General features: G+C 60.8%; 1 long non-coding RNA gene across 1 annotated transcript; it reads left to right on the top strand.

The window, feature by feature from the left end:
- The first annotated feature begins 9,634 nt into the window (after positions 1–9,634).
- LOC144378221 (uncharacterized) lies at positions 9,635–21,327 on the top strand. Its single transcript, XR_013439916.1, has 2 exons — positions 9,635–17,962; positions 18,110–21,327. It is a non-coding gene; the product is annotated as an uncharacterized LOC144378221 (long non-coding RNA).
- Positions 21,328–22,718: the final 1,391 nt, after the last annotated feature.

Here is a 22,718-nt window from a genome sequence, read left to right as displayed (position 1 = left end):
GAAAGTTGGCAAGTAAAATGAACTGTGTTTGCAAGTGTGCACCACGATGCTTTCACGTGTATGCACACGGATGAACTGAGCCAAGCTGATTAGCATATCTGCTGCTTTGCATGCCTCTTGGCGGGGTGAGTTCCCAGCATAGGGTGCCCTGGCATTGAGACAGCCTTGCTGCTGCTGCCCTCTAGATCCTGGGACTTTCCCGTCTTAGCTGCACCCTTGACCTTCACTCCCCCACCCCCAGCCTCGGGTTTCTGCCACTCCGCTGTTTGGGAGTCTGACTTGCTTAGAGACCATGTAGAGCCTTTCTGCGTCTGGCTCACTGTACCAGGGCCATCTGCATCTCTGGAAGGACAGGGTTCCTTGCCTTTCAAGGCTGAGAGGTACTCCACTGTGTGGGACCACAGCTGCTTATCCCTGGGCACCTGCGTTTCCCTTGGCCACAGGTAAATTCCCTTTTGACCTGTGCCTTTGGATATCCGCCCAGGAGCAGAGGAGCTGGATGGCCAGGCTGTTCTGTCCGGTCTCTTGGGGAACCTCCCTGGTGTTTTCCATAAGGACTGTGCTGATTTCCATCCCCAGCGCCTGCCGGGCCCCTCTTCTGCACACCTCGCCAACCCTGGCTTCTTGTCTCTCTGAAAGTCGCCACCCCACAGAAGGGAGGCTGCTCATCCTGGTGTTGATTTGCATCTCCCAGATGAGTGGAAATGTCCTTCTTCATCCGCCTGCTGGCCATGGTGTGTCCTCCTCTGAGAAGTGTCTGGGAGGCTCCTTGGTCCACTTTTCAGTGGGCTCTTTATTCCGCAGCCTGCGGGTTGTTAGAGTCCCTCGAACGTCTTGGACACGCATTATCAGATGGGCAGTGGTGGGTTTCCCCCCGTGACCCGAGCATCCAGTGGCCGGGGCGGGGTCGTGTCTGGCTGCCGAGGTGTGCAGGTGCCTCTCCGCGTGCTGGAGTCCACCGCTCCCCTCTTTGCTCGGCCGATGGCTCCTTTGCTGGGCGGAAACTTTTAGTTAGGCAATCTTGTCTGACTCTGCTCCGGGTGCCGGGTTTTGGGGTGTCTGTTTCTGGACTTCCTAGAGGACCCCTGTACACCCGGCTGTGGGATTGTTGCGTGGTGTGGCTGTGTGGAAAAGCAGTTCCTCAGAAAACTAAAAATAGAGCCACTGTGTCATCCAGCAGTCCTGCGCCTGGGGACATATGCAAAAGAACTGCGGGCGGCCCAGGAGACGCTGGCAGGCTGCAGCTGCCAAGAGGTGGAACCCGCCCGAGCACCTCCTGGGGCTGAAGGGTGAGCAAGCCGGTCACCTGCTGGTGGAATAGCATTCAAACGTCAAAAGGAAGGAGATTCTGACCCACAGAGATGAGCCTCAAGGGCGTCTCACCAAGGAAAGAGGCCGTCACCAAAGAACCGCCCACCCACAGGAGCCCCTAACTGTATGAATCATGCCTGATTTTAAAGACAGATTTAAAATGCCTGCAGTAGGCACGAGTCTTGAGTCTGTTGCAGGCTGGGCAGTGTGTACAGCTGCTAAGAATTTAGGCTCTGGATTAGCAGACCTGGGTCAGATTATTGTCCTTGTGAAATATCTGCTGTGTGGCCTTGGGCAAATGTCTCATTTCTCTGAGCCTCAGGGTTTCAGCTTTAAAATGAAGTTATTAGGATCATTGATCTCAGAGGATTGTTGGGAGAAACAGATAACACGTGGAAAGGGCCACGCCAGGCCCGGCAGGTAACACGGTGTGGCCACGGTCTATCAGAATGTCCAGGGAACCCTGCAGTAGGCGGTCCTAGCTCTGGGAACGTGGGTCTCCCATGGAGTTTGGGGAAATCTCAGAGAAAAGTGAACCTGAGCCGCAGCAGGCAGGCGGGAGAGCCTGGAGTGGGGGAGTGAACGCGGCCTGCTGGGCAGGGCTGAGGCAGGGACAGGGGTCACGCTGTGGACGGCCAGAGTGTGCTCTAGCCTGAGGGAGCAGCAGGAGCACAGGCTGGGGGCCGGCAGAGGTGGCCCCAACTGCAGGAGCAGAGCAAGGGGGGCCAGGTAAGGCCGGGCTGACTCCCGCTCTCTGGCCGCTGTGGACCTTGCTGGGGGTCGAGGGTCCCCTGAGCCTGGTTCTCGGCCCTGCGCAACTGAGAACTGGTGTGGGCATTGCGCCAGGTGAGGCTCCGGACGGCAGGCTTCATACTTGGCTGAGCCAGGTGGAGCCCACACTTGGCCAGTTAGCCCAGCTCCTAGCGAACAATGACTCGGCTGGTTGCTTCAGATCAGGGAAATGGAAAACCCCCAGAGTGTCCTTCAGTGCCTCTTCATTGCCCTCATTATTGTCTCAAGTGGCCTGAGAGGCTCCATTACCCTCTATCCAGGCGGTGTTCCTCAATGGAACCTAAGAGTGTCCAGGGCATCCTGCTTCCAGTGTCCCTGCAGCCACTTCTAGGGGATGAGCTTAAGTACCCAGGTTTGCTTCCATGAAGCTGAGACTCTTGCTTTGTGGGTAGATGATGAGGATAGTGATGAGGTGGTGATGACATCATGATGGTGGTGGTGATGACGGTGGCGATGACATCATGATGGTGGTGGTGATGAGGTGGTGATGACATCATGATGGTGGTGATGATGGTGGTGGTGGTGATGATGGTGGCGTTGACATCATGATGGTGGTGGTGATGATGACGTCATGGTAGTGGTGGTGATGACGGTGGTGATGACATCATGGAGGTGGTGATGACGTCATGATGGTGGTGGTGATGATGGTGGTGATGATGTCATGGCGGTGGTGACGTCATGGTGGTGGTGGTCATGATGGAGGTGGTGATGGTCATGAAGTTGGTGGTGGTGATGATGGTGATGGTGGTGGTGGTCATGCTGGTGATGATCACAGTCATGACCATGTGATGATGGTCATGATGTATGGTCCTGACCGTGACAGTCCTCCTCCAAGAACATAGGAAAGAGTTTGAACTTTTCCTGTAGAACGATGCAGAGCCATTGAGAGGCTTTAATGCACTGTGACATGAGTCATTGTGTATTCTTAGGAGATCTTGCCAAGTCCCTCTTGGGGAGGGCCTGGTGGGGGCAGAAGATCAGAATGGCTCCAAAGAGACCTGGAAAGTGGTGACGGGGCTGGGAGTGATGGGAGAAGTCAGCAGACACAGAGACATCCTGGAGACCTGGAAAGTGGTGACGGGGCTGGGAGTGATGGAAAAGTCAGCAGACACAGAGACATCCTGGAGACCTGGAAAGTGGTGATGGGGAGTGATGGAGAAGTCAGCAGACACAGAGACATCCTGGAGACCTGGAAAGTGGTGATGGGGAGTGATGGAGAAGTCAGCAGACACAGAGACATCCTGGAGACCTGGAAAGTGGTGATGGGGAGTGATGGAGAAGTCAGCAGACAGAGACATCCTGGAGACCTGGAAAGTGGTGACGGGACTGGGAGTGATGGAGAAGTCAGCAGACACAGAGACATCCTGGAGACCTGGAAAGTGGTGACGGGGCTGGAGTGATGGAGAAGTCAGCAGACACAGAGACATCCTGGAGACCTGGAAAGTGGTGATGGGGAGTGATGGGAGAAGTCAGCAGACACAGAGACATCCTGGAGACCTGGAAAGTGGTGACGGGGCTGGGAGTGATGGAAAAGTCAGCAGACACAGAGACATCCTGGAGACCTGGAAAGTGGTGACGGGGCTGGAGTGATGGAGAAGTCAGCAGACACAGAGACATCCTGGAGACCTGGAAAGTGGTGACGGGGCTGGGAGTGATGGGAGAAGTCAGCAGACACAGAGACATCCTGGAGACCTGGAAAGTGGTGACGGGGCTGGAGTGATGGAGAAGTCAGCAGACACAGAGACATCCTGGAGACAGGGCCCAGCACTTGCTTGGATCAGAGGTGGTAGGGCGGGAAAGAGGTCAGAGACTGCTGGGTCAGGCTTGGAAGCTCTTCTGTACCTCTGAACACCAGAGGTGCATGTGGGTCAGCAGCTGGACTCAAGCCCTGGGCTTGGGGAAGGGTCAATACTGGAGATCAGGAAGGAGCCTATCTGTGGCATTAGGTGGCATTTATCTAGAGCAGGGCTGGGCCTCTGTATGGGGGTTGGTAAGCAGCAGGAGACTGGAGGGAACCATGGGGGGTGGCTAGGTCTGAGTGGGGGCTGCTGGTCTCCCTGCTGCTTCTGCCTGGCAGCCCAGCATCAGGAGGAAGCACTTGGGTCCTGCCGACCCTGAAAGCTGCCTGGCCAGTCTCAGACCCTGTACCCTGGATGGTCAGCAGGAGGGGGCATGTGCCAGGCCTGAGTGGAGAGAGCCAGCTGGAGCTGGGCACAGGCAAGGGGGGTCCTGCAGCTGCTGGAAGGGGGCTGCGAAGTCGGAGCCTCAGGCTGTGTCCCTGCTCAGCCTCTGAGGCCCACAGGGGCCTGGGCAAGTCACAATCCTCCTCGGAGCCTCCGTTTCTCCGCTCGTCAAGTCCTGGGCTGGACTGAGGGACTCCAACAAGCAAGACGCACATGGTGGACGTGGGGGACGTGGGCAGGACCCGCTCCTCTCTTCCAGCACGAGCCCTGCCAGCTGGTCATAGTCCTGAGGAACCCCACCTGGGTTTGGGGTGTCAGGAGGGGGGCCGTGGAGGGTGGGGCACCCATACAGGAAGGTGGGAGGGCTGCGGGGTCCCAGCGCCACCCCGCACCCACTGTGCCTGGGCCCCGCGTGACCCACACGTCCTCTGCTGCTGTGTCGCACAAAGCCTCGTCCCGCTCGAGGAGCCTGTGAGGGCGAGGTCCTGGGCAGCAGGTCCTGCCAGGCTGGCAGGTGAGGCGCCAGAGCCCGTGGCTGCTCCGTGTCACAGGGGCCTGTCCTCCCACCCCGTCCAAGCTCCCACATCACAGTCCAGCATCAAGCCAGACGCCCCGGCAGCAGGTGTGCATCCTGCTCGGGCTGGCCAGGTGCCCCAGGTGGCCCCCGGCACGGCTGCCCTCGGCAGGGCCCAGCAAGGAAGCCAGGTCCAGCAGCCGCCCGGCTGGCCTTGCCCCAGCCTGAGGGAGGCGGCCGCCCAGGACAGCCTTCCCACCTCCAGTGCTGGCTTGGTCCAGACGACATTGACCTGCAAGCTCAGGGTGACAGTGTGGTGTCTGATGGCCTGAGTGCCTGCCACTGAGGAGGGAACAATCCTTGGCCCCAGAAGTGGGCCATGCTGGGCCCGGGCACCGTGGGGACACTCAGCACCCTGGGACCGCGTCTCCTGTGCCCCTGTGGCCTCTACGGCCAGCTGCCCTTTCCGGGCTGCTGCACACCCAGGACAGTTCCTGCAAAGGGAAGGTGCTCTGCACGGATGGGCTCCTCGGGTGGGCTCCCGCTCAGCCCTTCTTTACCCTCTTTCCTGGGAGGAGAGCAGAGGCCTCTGACAGGCGGTTCTGGATAGCAGTGAGCCTCGGAGCTCACTGACCCATCTGCCCGCCCTGGGCCTCGCTGTGGGCTCAGCCCCACATGCCGTGGCTCCTGCAGGCTGGGGCCTGCTGTAGCTCCCTGCTGATGCAGGGCTGCGGACACCAGGGTCCTCCCCCCGGAGCTGGGGACCTCTTCCCCTCTGTCTAGACCGGAGGGCTTGTTCCAGTCTTTGTGGACCAGGTTCTGGGGCGTGACCTGCTCTTTATGGGGAAACTGGCAGGAGGGTTTGGTTGGTCATTTCCCTTTTTTGATAGTGACATATTTGAATAATAAAAGAGCTTTCCTATAAAATATTTTCAAACTCAGAATTGCCAGGAAGCCAAGCCGATGGAAGAGGGGGTGGGTGGGGGTGCACCGGGCCTCTTCCACCCTGGGCACTGTCGGTCATTACCACCCAGGCCCAGCGGCTGTCACGGGCAAGCCCCTGGCCCTGCAGGCTCATCTGGAAGTTGGGCAGTAGCTGCCAGGCAGGGTGTACCTCACCTGGCCCCAAGGTACCCACCAGTCACCTCCAGGCAGCCAGGCGGCCCTCCTGTCCCAGGGGAGGGGAGTGAATTACGGCCTCTGCCGCCGGGGCTGGGGCTTTGGGGTGTGGTACAGGCTAGCCCACGGCACAGAAGTGGCCAGCGCACGCCTTGCCAGATCCCTGCCTCCCAGGGCCCCACCAAGGGTCTCTGAGCCTCCGCTGAGACCCTGCGCAACGCCTGGCTTTTCTTGCCGCCCTCTTCCCCTGTGTCCAGGAACCTGAGTCCCTGTCCCCTGGAGACCTCATCCTGGGACCTTCCCCACCTCGAGGTGCTGCTTATGATGGCCAGGCACACACCTGGCCTGAGGGGAAGGGAAGGGGCGTCACTGCGTGGGCTGGGGGCGAAGGCGCCTGAGCTGGTGGCCCGCGGTGGGTGGCCCTGGCTGCTGATTGGGCAGGAGTGCGTCTGGTTGGGCTGTCAGCGTCCAGGTGTCCTTCCTGCCCCAGGAGAGGAGGGGGAAACTGGAAAGTTACTGGGCCAGGAAGCCAGGGAAGCTGTGCCCCGGGGCAGTCGAGACGCTTCCTGCTTCCTGCATTGGTCTCAGCTTGCAGGGACTGCAGGTCCCACCACATCTGTGACAGCCACCGCCCAGGGCTGGGGCAGCGGGAAGCCACGCCCGAGGCTGACTTCCTGGGCCCGAGCCTCTGTGGTCAGAGGCTCACAGCCCGCGGGGACTTTCCTGGGGGGCAGGCTTCTTCTAGAATCCCAGCAGACTCCTGGCGGGGCAAGGCCCCCCACCTTCTTAGCTCGGCTGAAGGTCCTAGGGGGGCTGGGGGCTCACCAAGCATCCGCCTGCCCGGGGCAGGCACCGGCCCAGCCCACCCAGCCCTCATGATGACAGCATTGCCCCCAGCCCGCATGGTGACTTCATCGCCCCAGCCACCCAACCCTCATGGTGACTCCAGCCTGCCTGCGGGGTGAGGCCACTGTGGCGAGACGTCACTAGCTGTCTCAGCCCTCCTGCCCACGGCTCCTCCTTGATGGGAGTGGGCTGACCCCTGAGGGTCTCTCTCGGGTGGGGCCTGTCGGCCCTGTTCACCCCCAGCACACACGCCCCCCAGGTGGTGTGGACAGGTGAGGGCCCGTGGGCAGCACAGCGAGGGCACCTCCGCCTGGTCCACAGACAGCACCTGAGGCCTGGGGTCCCGGCTGTGGGGCGCGTCCACCTCCCTCTCACACAGGGTCGGCTGTGGGCTGACGAGTGTGCTGGGACTCTGGCCTGCTGCAGGGTCTGCCCTCCTCCCGCCCCACCCTGTGTGGGATGTGGAGAGCCCAGCAGGGTCAGCCGGGGCACTGCGGATACCAGCAGAGGCCGGATGGACGCCTCGCAAGCCCAGACCTGAGTCCTCAGCCGTGATAGGAGCTTCAGGTACGGCTGCCACAGGGCTCAGCCCGATGGAGCCTGGGATTCCCTGAGAGCGGCTCCGAGCTGAGAGGGGAGGGTGACGAGAGGGGACGCTGGGCCTGGTGAGCAGTTGGACCACACCCGGCCCAGATGGAGCTGCGCAGGACCAGGAAAGAGGGCGGCGGCGGCAGGGTGGGCCCAGAGGCCCCTCTGGTCATTATCCCAGGGCAGGTGGAGGCCAGAGATGGTTGAGAGGGCACTCCTGGACACAGGGTGGTCACTGACTTTCTTCTGGTCATCTAGGCAGCAGACGGGGGGCTGTGCCTGGACTTGGGCCTGGGCTGGGCTTGCGGTGGGCCTTGCCATCCAGATGGTGTCCATGGTGGAACCCAGGAGGGATCATGGGAAAGGACTCTGGGAGGAGGGGAGGCCTGTGGAGCCTGGACCCACAGGCCAACCGGCCAGTGCGACACCCCAGGGAGCGGAGCTTGTCTGTGACCCAGCCCTTGTCCTCCCCACTGCGGCTGCTGACCCATCAGGGCTGCCTGCCTGTAGGGACTGTGACCAGGCCACGGCCCAGCCCACCCCTCCCACACGGCGACTCCATGTGGGGGTGGCCACGGCCACCTGCTCTGTCCTACAAACAGCCTCGGCCCAGGGTGGCCATGGAGCTCTGGGGATGTGCACAAGGTGTTTTCTTCTTTCAAAATTAATACTTTAAATCTAAAATTTAAAAGTGGTGTTCAGCTCCACAGTTAGAAGCATTCCAGTGTGTTGGGTGACTTAGGTGGGCACCTCATTGTTGGATTTCATGAAATCTAAGTCCAGTGGAGGATTCCGATAAAAATTCAGTGCCCAAACCGACTCCAGTGAGCAGATTTTGGAGACTCAGAAGAAAAAGGAAAGTAGGAATTGTCATCAGTAATTCCTTCTATGGACCACGTGGTAAAGACGATGCTTTGGCTGTCTTGATCTGTCATGCATCCTTGGTGCTGGGTGTTAGGCCCAGAGCTTCACACACGCGAGGCAAGCTCTTCCACTGAGCTGTCTCCCCAGCCCTTTGCATTTTATTTGGGGACAGGGTCTTGCCAAGCTGCCCGGGCTGGCCTCGAACTCGCCATCCTGCTCAGCCTCCCGTGGGAGGGTCACAGGTGTGGCCGCTGCACACAGCTACGTTGGATTTCAGTAAAAGATACTAAGATGAAGGTCACATTGCCTTTCCCTTCTCTTGGTGTGGCCACCAGAACCTGAGAAGTGACCATTCCGCTCCAGGTGCTTTGGCCGGTGAGCTGTGTGGGGGGCACTGAGATTCTAAGATCCTGAAGGATGAAGGCACCACTTGGTGGCTCCCAGAGAGGTGCTCACGGCCAGGCACAGACCGGCAAGCACCCCTCAGGGCCCGCGGTGAGGAGCGAGAGTGCTGGGTGTGGAGCCTCAGTGGCATGGCCGTGCCTGTGTGTGCACGTGGACTCTGTGTGTGACAGATATGTGTACCTGTGTGTGTGTGGGGGGCGCTGAGAAGGACACCATGCACAGTGCCAGCCACACAGCTGGGGGACACTGATCCTGTCCCAGAGGTGGTTGGGCCTTGGTTCCCAGTCCCAGGGCCTCTGCTGGAGCCCTGAGGAAAGGCCACAGACCGAGCTGGCACCTGGTGGGGACAGAGTGGACGGGCCCTGCTCACCAGCTGGGGTGCCAAGGGGAGGCTGGCCTCCATCCTGAAATGAGGGCCCCGCCTTGCTCCCTGCTGGGTGTCCCTGTGGCCTGGAGCTCTGGGGAGGTGCCTGGGGTCAGAGGGGGGAGGCCCTGGTGGCCTTGGGCAGGAAGGCCAGCGTGTGCAGCTGGCACCTCCTTGAGGGGGCTTTTGCCTGGGGGATTCTGGGACATGGAGCCCCTGGGCCTGGGGCCTTGCTGGTCCCAACTGCTCTCAGTTCCGGCTGCTCTTGTCCAATCTCCCTCTCGGGGCTGGTGACCACGCGGTCACTCAGAGCCCGCCCCCGTGCTCAGGAAGTGCAGGTCCTGTGGGGTCACTGTGGCCTGTCACGGGAGCGAGAGTGGAAACGTTTGACAGGCCGTAACTCTTCACCTGGAGAAAGCCTGTCCTCCGCGTGGACAGGGCTCTCCCAGGTTCACGCTGGGTGTTCAGGGGCAGGGCTGTCGCTGAGGGCCAGGGTCAGGTGGGGTCAGCCTCACCCTCAGCCCCGGGTGCCCATCTGCAAACCCCCCACCCTGCGTCCCTCCGACTTCTGGGGCTGTGGGGAGGGTGCACAGAGGTCCCCGTGAGTTGCTGACGTGGAGGGCTGTTGGCCCTCAGCCCGGGCCACAGGAAGTCTATTTTGGGTAAGCAGCAGGCCCGAGGGCCCCTGGGTCACAGTGGAAAAGTCCAGTCCCGTGATAAGGCCCAGAGCCACCACCCTTCTTCCTGCAGTGGGCGCAGTGGGCCAGGGCCGTCCCCCAGTCCGGCTGGGCTGAGTCATGGGGACAGGCAGGCAGGTGGAAAATCCCAGCTGGGGACAGGCGCCGCGTCTTCTGGTCCCCGTACAGCTCCCCCGGGCCTCCTGCTCCCCGCAGCTCTCCAGAGATGGCAGAACCTCAAGGAGGAGCCAGCTGTGTGAGCCACTGGGGCCAAGAGAGAGGACACCACAGCGGTACACAGGGCCACTCTACTGTCCCGTGCAGAGGGACGTGGCTCTGGCACTTAAGAGCAAGGATGATGGCAGGTGTCTTCCCAGCCTCGTGAGGAGCCGGAAGCAGGCCACGCAGCCAGAGATGACCCAGGTGGCTGCCTCCTGGGACCGGCAGACACCAGGCCAGTCCGCGTGGCTCTCGCCACTGCGCCCCAGCTTGGGCTAGTGCAGACACTGGGCACTCGCGAGTGGAGGAGTGTGCGGGCGTCCGCTCTGGTCGGTGCAGGGCCCGCCCCAGCCCCTGCCCACCCAGATTATTAGGGAGCAGACTCTGATCCGGGCTTGCTCCTCCTGCAGAGCTGCACCTCTCTCCAAACAACACGCAGTGCTGCCGTCACGCTCAGCCGGACGAGGACTCCGGGCGGCTTCCCGGCACCTCGGTGTGCATGGCCCAGTGCTCCCTGTCTCAGCTGGCTTGTGGCAGGCAGCCAGGTCTCCCTGCTTCACTTCTCTCCTTCCTCCATGTGTGTGTTTGGTCCAGGAAACCTGCGTCCAGAGCACACAGACGTCCCTGCCTTCGCTGTGGGTGCCGTGGCCTCGTGCCACTGGGGCTGACCCGGCTCCCAGGTCCAGTCTGCAGGTGTGCCTGCTCAGCACATTTACACCAGCGGACCACGCAGCGTGGGCCTCACGTCCAGCTTCCAGTCCACTGCAGCCAGTCTGTGGCAGGTGACCACCATGGCACGGACACTGGGTGCCTCCTCTGAAGTCACTGGCCACTGAGAGGAGGCCCTCATTCCCTGGACCACGAACCCACAGGGAGCGTGAGTCTGACGTCCTCCCTGTATCAGGCCTTTCCCTGTGTGAGGTGGGACCTTCCACCCACTTGTCTGCCCCTGCCCCTCCACGCTGCCCTGAGGTACAGTCCTGCCTTCACACTCCTCGCTCCCAAAGCCCCCATGGCCGGGAGTGGCTCGGGGTAGAACACTGGCCCAGCAGGCCAGGCTCCTGGTCTCGTCCCCAGCACAGGGCAGGCACCTGTGGCTTGGTTCCTGGAGCTTTGGCCTGGGGGTTCTGGGGCTCACTGTGAGCCCAGCACAGCAGACGTTGCAGTGGTCACCCTCGGGACCCTTCAGTCCCCTGGGGACTCCCAAGCCCTCCACTGAGCGCCTGAGGGCTCCCAACTCTCTTTCACCAGACAGGCCATGCTGAACTCCAGGTGGCCTTGTGGCAGGTCCACCCTGTCCTCCCCTTGCCCCCGCCTCTCCTTGTCGGGAACCTCCCTGCCCTATCCCTGGCTGCTCCGTCCCAGTTCACCCCAGGGTGCTGCAAACATTCTCCTGTGCATGGATCATATTCTTGTCAAGAATAGAAAGAACGGAAGGTGAAGCACCAGGCCCGGCCCTCGCCCCACCCAGTTCGTTATGGTCACTGTAAACAATGAGGGCACAGTCCAGGCCTGTCGAGCCTTGTGACATGCATTCCTGCTGCCCAGGAGAGAGGGTCCAGGAAAAGCAAGGCACCTGCAGTGCCCCAGGGCATAGGCCAGCGGGGCAGAGAGCCAGCTTGCGGTTGCTCGGGACAGGGAGGGACCAGGACAAGACCCAGCTGACTGCTGGTGGCTGGTGCCTCACAGGCCCCGCTGGGAACGCCTGTAGGAACATCTTCCATGGCCACCTGGGAGAGGGCACCTGCAGCCCTGCTGCAGGGATGGCATCTGGTAGCCTGGTCAGTTGGAGCCATGGACACAGAACATTTCTGCCCAGCAGTTTTCCATTCTTTTGGAAGGAGCCTGTTCCACTGCGGGTGCGTCAACTGTGGAGGCTGCCCCTTCAGGGTCTATTAGAGGAGTCTTTTCTTGACTCTGGTTGGTTCTGTGTGCATCGAACACAGATGTGGGCCTCACATCGTCACCAAATGAGACTCGGCCCACCCTCTCTGGTCCGGGATGGGGCAGCTTCCTGAGCATGCTGGAGTCTGGCCCAAACAGTCTGCTGACATGAAAACCTGACGGGAAGCAGGATCCAGCCCTGGCGCTTCCCTCCCGGCTCTGGCTGTGGGTCCTCGGGCCTGGCTTCTGCTGTATGCCACTCAGCAGCTGCGACACACATTGGGGACTCGTCTCTCTGTGAGCCCGCCTGGTCAGCACGGCAACAGGGACCTAGGACTCCCTGAAGCCTGTGTTAAACTGACCCAGTGGCCTCCATGTAGAAGCAGTGGGCAGCGTGTGCCCCGGAGGAGGCCGGGCCTTCCTTTCTGAAAGCCCCTGGCGCTCTCATGGTCAACCAGAGCCCAAGGCTGAGAACAGGGACCCTGAAGGCAGAACTGGCACACTTCCCGTCCGGCCTTGTGTGAGCGGCTAAGAAATGGTGTGCCAAGGCCAGCAGCTTGGGTTCCAGGGTTGGCAGGCTGGCCTGTGGGGTCGGGGTCATGGGGGCATCCTGTGCATCCCGGCCCACCACCCCACTGTGTTCTGTGGCCCCAGGGGCCTGGGGTGAGCATGGGGTGGACTGCTGGCGGCCGCAGAGCCTCGAGCCGGCCCTCGTCTAGGTCTTGACTCCTCCAGGCCTCAGTTCTCCTCGCTGGAAAATGAAGGAGCTGGACTCTAGAGTCTCCATCTCTGCTAACGCCGTCTGAAGTTTTCCACTTGTGTCCTGAGAACACGGGGTGCCCGGCATCTCAGAGAGCCCAGAGGCTGATCCTTGCAGGGGTCTCACTCCCTTTCTGCTGGTGTTGGAGCCTGTGAGTCCCTGTCCCTAGCCTCTGGGCCATGCTTTGTGGGATCTGGTCAAGCCTGAGCCTCGTTAGGGCCCTCACCCAAGTCCCTGGGGCAGTGCCTCTCTGAGCCAGCAGAGGGCGGCAGTGCCCCAGCTGAGCCCAGCCAGGCCCAGGGAGACGCCAAGATGTCCCTCTGAGCGCACTGAAACTTCCGGAGACTGGGACTCCCCTGAGCCAGAGGAGCCAGGAGGTCTCGGATTGGCTGTGTCCCCCACAGCCCTGGCTGGGCACCCTGAGGTCCCAGAAAGCTAGCCTGGAGGGGAGCTGGGCCTCGACACCTCCTGCAGGCCCTGGGTAGGTGGGGGTGGCGCCAGGTGCCAGGCTGGGGAGGCCCTGGCGTGGCAGGTGCTCAAGTGCCTGGGGAAGCCGTAGGCCTGAGTCCCTCTCCCTGCTTCCCACTGGCTGGCCACTCGGGGTTGCCCTGGGGGCCTGCTCCCAGGCTGGCAGCCTGGTGGACAGGTCCCCTCTGGACACTACTCAGGCTGGGGTCTGGGCTCGTGTCTTCCCAGCTGGGGCTCCTACCCTGGCCTCTCTGGGTGGGATGGGGACTGGTTTCAAAGGCAGGTTCTGTCCCCACCTAGGCCCATGGGGGTGGGCTCCCAGGGGTGGCCCGGAGCTGCAGACAGCTGCATCCATGCAAGTCTGAAGGCCGAGTCTGCGACCCCCACGGGCTCAGCTCATGCCCCTCCGCATCCCACGCCCCACGCACAGCCCTCGCCCTGGTTCATCTGGCTCAGCCCCGGAGCTTTGAGCCAGGGTGCCTCACACACCTGCCCTAAAGTGCTCTGCCCACCGCGCGAGGCTGGGACCCCACAGGGCAAGGTCCTTGGGTGAGTCTCAGGTCTTGTTCCCATCTGGTTCTGTCCCTCACCTGGGGGCTTCTGTTTGCCAACAGGGACAGCCCCATTGGCTAGCGGGGTCTGGTTTGCAGGTGAGATGCACGTCCCCCAGGAGCAGCCTGAGCTGAGCAGTCCCCCAGCTCCTGCCTGCGGCTTGAGCTCCCAGGTTCAGAACAGAACTGTGGCCCTCGGCAGCCGGGGTCTTGCAAGCCTGAGGCTGGGCAGGACTTGAAGGAACCCTAACAGCTGTGGCAGAAGGGACACCCTGTCTGGATGTACCCTGATTCTGATCCTCACAACAAGCCCCCGAGCCGGCAGCTCTTCCTCGGCTGCACAGGCTCCTGGATCAGAGGCATGGCCCGAGACCCAGCTGGTGAGCGGGCGGGCTGGGTGCAGTGCCCCCACTTCCCGAGTTCACGCTGACCAGCACCCACCCACACAGCTGGCAGAGGGGGTCTTGGTTGGGTTTTTGTTGTTAAAACATTGATTTGGTTTTATTATCATAAGGCACACGTGACTTAGAATCTACCCTCTGACCAGTTTTGAGTGTTTGGTTCTCTCACCTGTCGGGGGCGCCCGCCCTGGCCCCCAGGTTTGCCAGGAAGTCCAGGTGCCCACAGGTTTGCAAGAGGATTCAGGAGAAGTTAGTTGAAGTGACCCCCGGGACAAAAGCAGCAGGGGCAGAAAAGTAAGTCTGCAGGCCAGGGAGAGACTGACCAGCTGCCTGTCCTGCCCTTTGCTTTGAGCTAGAAGCTCCTGAGTCCTGGGCCCAGCGGGGGCTTCCAGGCCCATGTGCTCAAGCAATCCCTGCTCCCTTCTTGCACGCACAGGGCGTCTGTCTCCCGACTCCTCTTTACCCCTTCCCATGTGTTTTGGACACGAAGTCTTCTCCCGTGACACTTCTCGAGGCCACGTACCTTCCTACCGTGATTGACTTGACTTTGCAGACTGTGGTGGCTTTGGGCACCATGTGTGATGGCGAGCCTGTGTGCAGATCTTGGTGCAGCAGCTTATCTCCCTAGGAGAGATTTGTATTCATTTTATTAAGATTTTGGTGTCTCCCCCCAAAAGATGTGCCAATTTATGCTTCTGCCAGCAGAACTGTCTTCCATTCTGGGGCCAGAACTGGTTTTCCAGTTTAAACAGCATACGCCAGCTTCCCGGAAGACAAACTGCCCCTCATCTAAGAGTCCTTGACTCAGGTGAAGGCCAACGGTGGGCATAGGCTTATTGGCCAAGGAACAGTTTAAGAAAATGCCTGTTTAAGATTCTGCCTGTTTTTCTGCCGTGGGCCTGTCTTTTAAAGGAATTTTTGCTTTACGACAGCACTGCTGGCCCTTTGCCATTTATACCAAAAGTGCCTTCTCCCAGCTGGCCACTTGGTCTTAATTTTGGCTTATGGTGTCTCTCATCACCAGATGTTTTAATTGCGGTCAAATATGTCCCTCTTCTCCCTTCTGACGCCCGGCCGTGTGCTCCCGCTGCCCTCCGGTGGGTCCAGGTCGGCAGCTTCTCGCCTTCCCTCACAGTAGCATAAACGAGGGACGGTCGGACGGTGTCCCCCTGGTAGGAGGAGACTGCAGGAGGAATCTGACTCTATGGCATTAAAATGGAAGAAGCTGAATTGTCTATACTTTTCTGACCAACCCCCCAACACAAACATGTCGCTGGAGCTGGGACAATCGCTTGTCTGCCATCTCCTGGTGAGTGGGCGGAGACCCCAGGCCAGGGCCTGTCCGAGTGGTCAGATTCACCTGCAAGGGCCCCTGAGGATTCGCTGGGCGATGCGGATGATGAGCACAGGGACAGGGTCCCCTAGAGGACAGAGTGGCCCTGGCAGTCCCCTCAGGAGAAGCAGGTGCTTCTTTGCCTGTGTCCCATTTGTGGCCAGTGTGTGAGGGCTGGGACCCCATGCATGTCCCTAGGAGGGTCTCAAAGTGGCTGGGGGGCTGTCAGGAGAGCGCTCCTCTTTGCTGTTGGTAACACAGGGGGGACACAGAGAGATCTGACTTGTGGATCTCATAAATCACAACTGTTTTAGCTCCGAGGGATGCAGATTGATTAAGGTCTGAGCGTCGAGCCCTGTATGGATTGGAAGCCCGTCTCTCGTAAGCCCTCTCTTTCCCAGACCCGAGTGTCAGCAGTTTTCCGGGAAAGCAATCTTTTTATGTGGCATCATCGTGTGGATTACTGGAACGAGGCTTGCTGGCGGGGCTGCTGGGGCTGGGCCTGGGGGCAGGCAGGAAGGAGGTGGCTGAGCCCGTGTGTGCTCGGCCTGGCCGGGGCATCCTGCACCCTCCTGGGGTCCCTGGGGAGTGAGGCCTGGTCCTTCCGTGGCCTCTCGGCTGGGGCTGCGCCTCCTCCTGCGGCTGTTCCTGGTGCCGTGGCCGGGTCTGCTCTGACGCCCAGGAAGCAGGCTGTAGAGTGAGGGGTGAGGACTGCCCATGATTCCACACCCAGCACCACCCTCGTGGGACCCCCTGAGCCCACGGTGGAGCTGGGGGGTGCTTCCCCGAGTCACTGGGGAGAGGACGAGGCAGCTCTGGCCCCGCTCCTGGCCGTGGCCCCGCCCTCTGCGGCAGGACATCACGTGGGACCTTGTGGTGGAAGAGCCTCTGTCCTGGTCCCCTGCATGCACTTGGCTCGTGACTCCCGTTGGCCAACAGGATTTTGCAGTGGTGACTGTGCAAAGGTTGTGCTGCGTCTCTGTCAGGAGAAGAGCTGGCCCTGCCGGGACACCTGTGGCCTGGGGCTGGTGGGCCACCCCCTCCCCAACTGACCCAGGGATGCAGAAAGAGAGACATGCTGCCAGGGGCTGCTGCTGTCCCCTGATGTCCCTTCTGGCCACACTGCTCCCACACCCTGCTCCCTCCCTCCTGGGTCAGCTCAGACGTCACCTCCTCCAGGAAGCCCTCCGGTTGGGCCTGTCTCCTCTCACGGCTCTTGCCAGGCTGCATGAGGGGGACTGTTGTGGAGGCAGCCCCTCTGAGGAGGCCCTTGCTCGGAGGGCTGGGACCAGAGCCCCATTTGCCCTGAGACCTGTCCCTGGGCCCTGCCCAAGGGTGAGCTAGAGAAAGCCAGTGGCCGCTCTGGCTGCCCCTCCTCCTGAAGGGTTGCCTGAGCCTTCGTCCTGGGGGTGCCACCCTGGGGCTCTGTTGGTCCTGGGGGTCTTCTGGGTGTCCCCGGCTCCCTTTATCCTCTGCCCTGGGATTGCTCAGGAGGAGCTGGCCTGGTCCACAGAGGGCTCCGGCCTGCGTCCTGGGGCAGCTCCACCCGTCCCCGGGGTCCCTGCCCCAGCCCTCCATGCTGCCTCTCTGCACCCTCCTGTGGGCTTCTGGACCTGGGGGGCCCTGTCTCTGGCGTCCCAGCCTCTCACCCACCTCCAGCACCATGCGCCCAACCTGGGCTACCCACGGCCCGCCAGCCCCGTCTGAATCACGGGGGGTCCCCGAGCAAAGCAGGGACTCCTCCAGGGCAGGGACTCCTCCAGGGCATGGCAGACACAGCTCCTCCTGGCCCCGGGCGTGGAGCTCTGCCCTGATGGCCTGAGGGCGGGTGACAAGCAGGTGACTTTCTGAGCTTTAGAGCTGCTCTCAGCCTGTGCTCAGAAGGGCGCGGGAGGTGGTGACGCAGGCTGCAGTCGCTTCCGGGCGGGAGGCCATAGAAGGATGGGTCTGGCCTGGTCCGCAGGCAGCCCCACACGGGGCTGAGGGACGGTGCCTTCCGAGTCTCATCTGCGATTGATCGGGGAGAGAACCCTGGGAGCACCCTCTGCGTGAGGCCGGTTATACCATCAGGAGCTTGTTTTAGGAGGTGGCAGCCGGCTGCTCCCTGGGATGCCATTTAAGGAGCACACCAGATGGCTTGATATTAGCTGGACAGCAACAGACACAGTGCCTGTGGTCCCCAGCCTGTGACAGCAGGGTGGAAGGGGCTGGGATCCTGGCTGGGGCACAGCTGGGAGAAGCCACTCGTGACACTGAGGAGGCTTCCAGGCCAGAGCCTTCCCTGGGGCCAGGGTCCTGCTAGTAGGGTCAGGCTCGGGGTCCACTCTTCCTGCCCAGGCAGTCTCGACACCAAAGCTACGGTGATGGTCCATGTCCACCCATCACGCTGACCCCTGTCGGGCGCAGGCTCCCAGGGAGAGGTGTCTCTGTTCCCTCTTTTGGAACCGGTGGCTTTGCAACAGATGGAAGCAGTACCGTGTGGCCCATCATGAGTCAGGGGCTCCGCTCCCCGTCCTGGACGCTGCTGAGGAAGCCCGTCCACGTGAGGGCCAGGAGAGCCCAGCCGCAGACCCAGCTGAGGTCCCAGCCAGTGAATTGCTGACGGCAGGAGACGCCCACAGATGGCCCAAACCTTCCTGATGAAGCCATCGAGTCCTCGTACAGCCCGGGCCTGCTGCTTCTTGTGCGTGTAACCGGAGCCACGTGCAGGGTGCAGGCCGTGCCTCGGGGCAGGGTGGGCGGGTTCTGGCACATTTGGGGCCTATCTCAGTAGGTCTGAGGCCACGGGGCTTTGGCCTGTGTCCTAGCACTTCATGGTGACCTTTGCCAGGCAAGCGTCCTCTGAAGCAGCTCAGTCGACCCTTTGGTGGAGGTGGACGCCAGCCTGGCCTCAGCTGCTCCCTGCTGCCCCTGGATGCACTCGCTCCTGACTGGACCCTGGAACCTTCTGGTGCAGAACCTTCCTTGGTATCTGAGGTTGATGACGTGCCCTGGGGGCTGCAGAATACCCCTCCCCCAAGAAAGGCTGGGCTTCCTACCAGTCTCTGGTCAGGAAGGGACTCCCACCCACGCCTAGAGCCATGCAGTCTGGGCCTGGGGCCAGCCCCTCACAACTGTCCATCCATGTCAAACTCCCATATCCCTAACGTCCTGGGGATTTTTGAGAAACCCCCCTCTTCCCTCGCATTCAACCAAGCCAGAGCCTGACGCCAAGACCCCAGGAAGGCTTCTCCTCTCCTGTCCAAGGACCTGCCAGGGGCCGTCCCCAGGGCACACCTCCCTGTCCTGTAGCGGGACTCTCCTCGGGCCAGGCCCTGTCTCTCAGTAGGGTCAGGCTCTAGGTCAGCTCTTCCTGCCCAGGCAGTCTCGACATCAAAGCTGCGGTGATGGTCCATGTCCACCCATCATGCAGAGCTCAGGCCCTGAGCTCAGATGTGGGCAGCTCTGTGAACAGGTGGAGAGCAGGCCAGGTTGAGCCTCGCTGCCTGACCAAGTGGCCTGTGAATCCCTAGGCCTGAGGTGGGCATCGCTCAGCCCAGAGGGCTGCTTGATGGGCAGGTGTGCACACAGGTGTGCACACAGGTGTGCAGGGCCCTGGGCAGGGCTGCTCTACTCCAGGCCTCGATGTCCTCATCCGGGAAGTGGTGGTGGCCTGCCCACCCCCTGCAGAGGACACTGGAGCTGCCCCTGGGATCTCTGGTGAGCGGGACAGAGCTGGAGGCTCAGGCCCCTGAGCTCAGATGTGAGGAGCTGGGGTAGGTACCCAGGGACAAGCAGTAGCCTCTGCCGACAGGGCTGAAGACCCCGCGTTGTGCCCTGTCCTCCCCGCAGTCTCCACCCCTTAGGGAGCCTGGCCCCTGGCTGCTTGTCCTGCTCTGGTCCCTTTGGGACATGCTCCAGCCTTTCTCCCCAAACCCAGGGATGCAGCTTCTGGGAGGACGTGCTCTGGCTGCCCTGTGCTTCCCAGTGCCTTCTGCTCAGTCCTGGGAAGACGGGCAGCTCTGTGAACAGGCGGAGGGGAGGTCAGGTGAGCACCACTGCCTGACTTGATGTTCCCCTACCCAGGGTGCCCACTGTCCCCTGAGGGCTGGGCAGGCGCTGGAGCTGAGGCACTGGGACAGATGGCCACTTTATCCCGTCTTGGCCAGCAGGCTGGGCTGGGGTGGCCAGCACAGAGCCAGGGCAGCTCAGAGCCTCTCCCTGACCAGCACATCCGTGGATGCTTTAACCAAAGGCCATTAAGCTGTCAGTGCTCGCAAGCCTTCCTGCTGGTGCTGATGGCGGATGTGGGCAGGGTGCCTCCGGTTCCCGTCTCTCCCTCCGGGTTGAGTCACCCACCGCTGTCCGGCCAGACTGCCTGCGCCGACTCTGAGCTCATCGGCTCCGCCATCCATCATCCCTCTGGTTGGAGCGCGGAGGAGACTTGGGTCTGACAAGGACTTTGCTGCTGAGGCAGGGCCCGGTCCACCCCCACCAAGCCCCCGCCAGCTGTGCCTCCACTGGCAATCTCCTGAGACCATGGCAGGGACCTGGTCCTGAGGGAGGTGCCCTCCTCGCCACGGTCCAGGATGCAGTGGGCTAGCAGCCCCCTCCCCCTGCACCTGAGGGCATCACCCCATGGCGGCACAGGAGGAAGCCCTCGTGTTGACGTGTGGCCCGTGCGTCTTGCTTTCCCTGGCCTGGCGTCCAGCCCCAGCCTCCCCACCTGACAGAGGACAGCACAGTCAGAGCCCAGTCAGAGCCCAGCGGCTCATGGCCCTCCCAGCTCCCAGGCTGGGCGCTGCCTCCTGCCTGGCACAGAGCCGAGGGCCACACTCGCTCTTGTGGCTCATGAAACTCTCCACCGGGGACCCTGCAGGAGCCCAGAGGGGGTGTCTTCTGCTCAGGCTCTGGTTCTGGCCCGGCCCTCAGAGCCACTAACTCTAGCAGGGTCTGGAGACGTCACAAGCAGCTTCTGAGCAGACGGGGCGGGGGTGGCGGGGACTCAGCAGAGCAGCCGCACTCATTTCAGGTGTTTTGCTTGTGGCTTTGCTGCAGGGGAGCCCCATCTAGGTCACAGCACCAGGGGAGAATATTAGGACGGAGCCCCATCTTCCTGGCCAGAAGCAGCAGGAAAAGGATTGGGGGTCCTGGGAGGCAGAGAGCCAGACAGGATGATCGCCAGGTTCTGAGTAGGACCCAGGGTTAGCCCCCTGGAGGGACCAGCAGCCCAGCGAAGCTCTGAGAAGTGATCTGGAGTTTGAGCCACCACCACAGAGGTGATGGAACTCAGGTGACGTGGCTGCCCCAACCACGATCAGCGTTCTCCAGAAGACAGGACAGGACCAGAGTCTGTGCAGCATGAGACCCACAGTGTCCAGGCTATGAAACAAAACTACCCAACAAACAGAGACATGACCACCTCAAGAGGAAAGGCAATGACAAGATGGCAGCCCAGAGCAGCCCAGACACTGACCGCAGTGGTCACAGCTCCACTTTGTGAGGTAGTATGCGCACTACACACACACACACACTCTCTCACACACACACTCACACACAGACACACACACACACATACACATACACTCACACATACACACAGACACACACACACACACACTCACACATACACTCACACATACACACACACACTCACACTCACACACACTCTCTCACACACACATACACACTCACACAGACACACACACTCACACTCACACACACTCTCTCACACACACACTCACACACACATACACACTCACACAGACACACACACACTCACACATACACTCACACACACACTCTCTCACACACACACACTCACACACACACACTACACACTCACACAGACACACTCACACACACATACACTCACACACACAGACACACACTCACACACACATTCACACTGATGAATGAATGCAATATGAAATGAAGAATTCTCAGCCGAGAAATAGGAAATATAAGAAATGAGTATTTTAGAACTAAAACCCCCACAATATCTGCAGTAAAATATTCACTGATGAGTTCAATAGCAGAATTAAAAATATTTTCTGATTTCACTCTGTATTAATTGTGTAGCTGGTGCTTTGACGTATGGGACCTTGCTGACCCTTGCAGGCTGGCTGATGCCTGGTGACAATTGGATGGGCCTCCAGCACACCCTTCATGTGCAAGCCAACCCCCAGCCTCACACCCTCCGTCCTCTGTGGGCCCCCACACATCTACCTGCCCTCATGGCCCAGGCAGGGCTCTTCTCCTGGGGCCAGCTGGACTCATTCCCACTGGCCAGTCCCGAGCAGCTCGCTCACGCTGCCTGCTCCTTCCTGCAGACGCCACTGCAAAGGCTCTTGCCAGGCTCCTTGCTGCCCCTGTGTCCTGGCCACCTAGTGCCCCTGTGGGCCCCTCCCCAGGTGTGGCCTGCCCCCTACTCTTGAACCGTGAGTGACACACTGCCTCTTGGTGGTGGCATCTCTGGCCTGCTGGCCTCACCACACTGAGGGTGACACTGCAGTCTCCTCCTGACCTTCTGCCTCTCCCTCCTACCCCAGGCATTACCCAGGAGTGAGTGGTCTAATGTTCCCTGTTTCAGGATTTTCTGTCCCTTCTGCTGTTGGTGTCTAATTTAATCCCATCATGGTCAGGGAACTCTGTGTGACTTGCATCCTTTAAAACACTGAGATGTGTCCAGTGGCCCAGCACCTGCTGGTCTTTCAAATGTCCCTGAGCTCTTGAGAAGGGCATGCACTGCTACAGGCAGGTGGGTGGCCTTTCAGTCTGCTAGGCCGCGCTGGGCTCTGGCCATGCCAAGGCTGTCTTCTCCCCAGTACCTCCAGGTTGGGTCCCCTGGGGTGCCGCACCCAAACCTTAGGGTTAGGCACAGTAAGGGGATGGCCACCAATGAATGTCTCCTCCCCATTCCTAAAATGCTCCTGGTTGAAAGCATTGTGGTCCCAGATGGGAAGCACCTGGGGTGTCTGCCAGGACTGACCAGTCTCCCAAGGCCATCTTGGTGATTCCAGCAGGGAGGAATGAGGTGACGGGGCTGCAGACATCTCAGGGCCTCTCCCTTCTCCAGTGGCGTCTGTGAGGAGGAGCCCGCAGATTCCCCAGGCCCCCAATTTTCCCAGTGGCCTGGGCCAGGGCAAGGCCTGCTCCCTGCCACCAGAGAGTCCCTGCTGTGCAAGCCACTGGCCTGTAAGTGCTTCAGGGCCACTGGCTGAGGGGGCTGAAGGGTGGGCAGGAGGGTCAGACCTGTCCCCTCCTGGCCTGTAACCAGAGAAACTCTCTTTTTATCCATTTTCAGTGCATCAAGCATGTACAGAAAATGGAGATTGGCCGAGGCTTCCATTACTAAGGGTCTGAGAATCTCTTAGTTCCATTGGACTAAAACACGTGCAGGCACCAGGCAGTACCCCAGCGAAGAAAGGGACAATATGCAAAGGCAGTGGGACTGGGCA

The sequence above is a fragment of the Ictidomys tridecemlineatus genome, chromosome 5 (assembly GCF_052094955.1).
Source record: "Ictidomys tridecemlineatus isolate mIctTri1 chromosome 5, mIctTri1.hap1, whole genome shotgun sequence".
Lineage (NCBI taxonomy): Eukaryota > Metazoa > Chordata > Mammalia > Rodentia > Sciuridae > Ictidomys > Ictidomys tridecemlineatus.
Note: the sequence above shows the minus strand (reverse complement) of the source record. Positions and strands in the feature narration are given on the sequence as shown.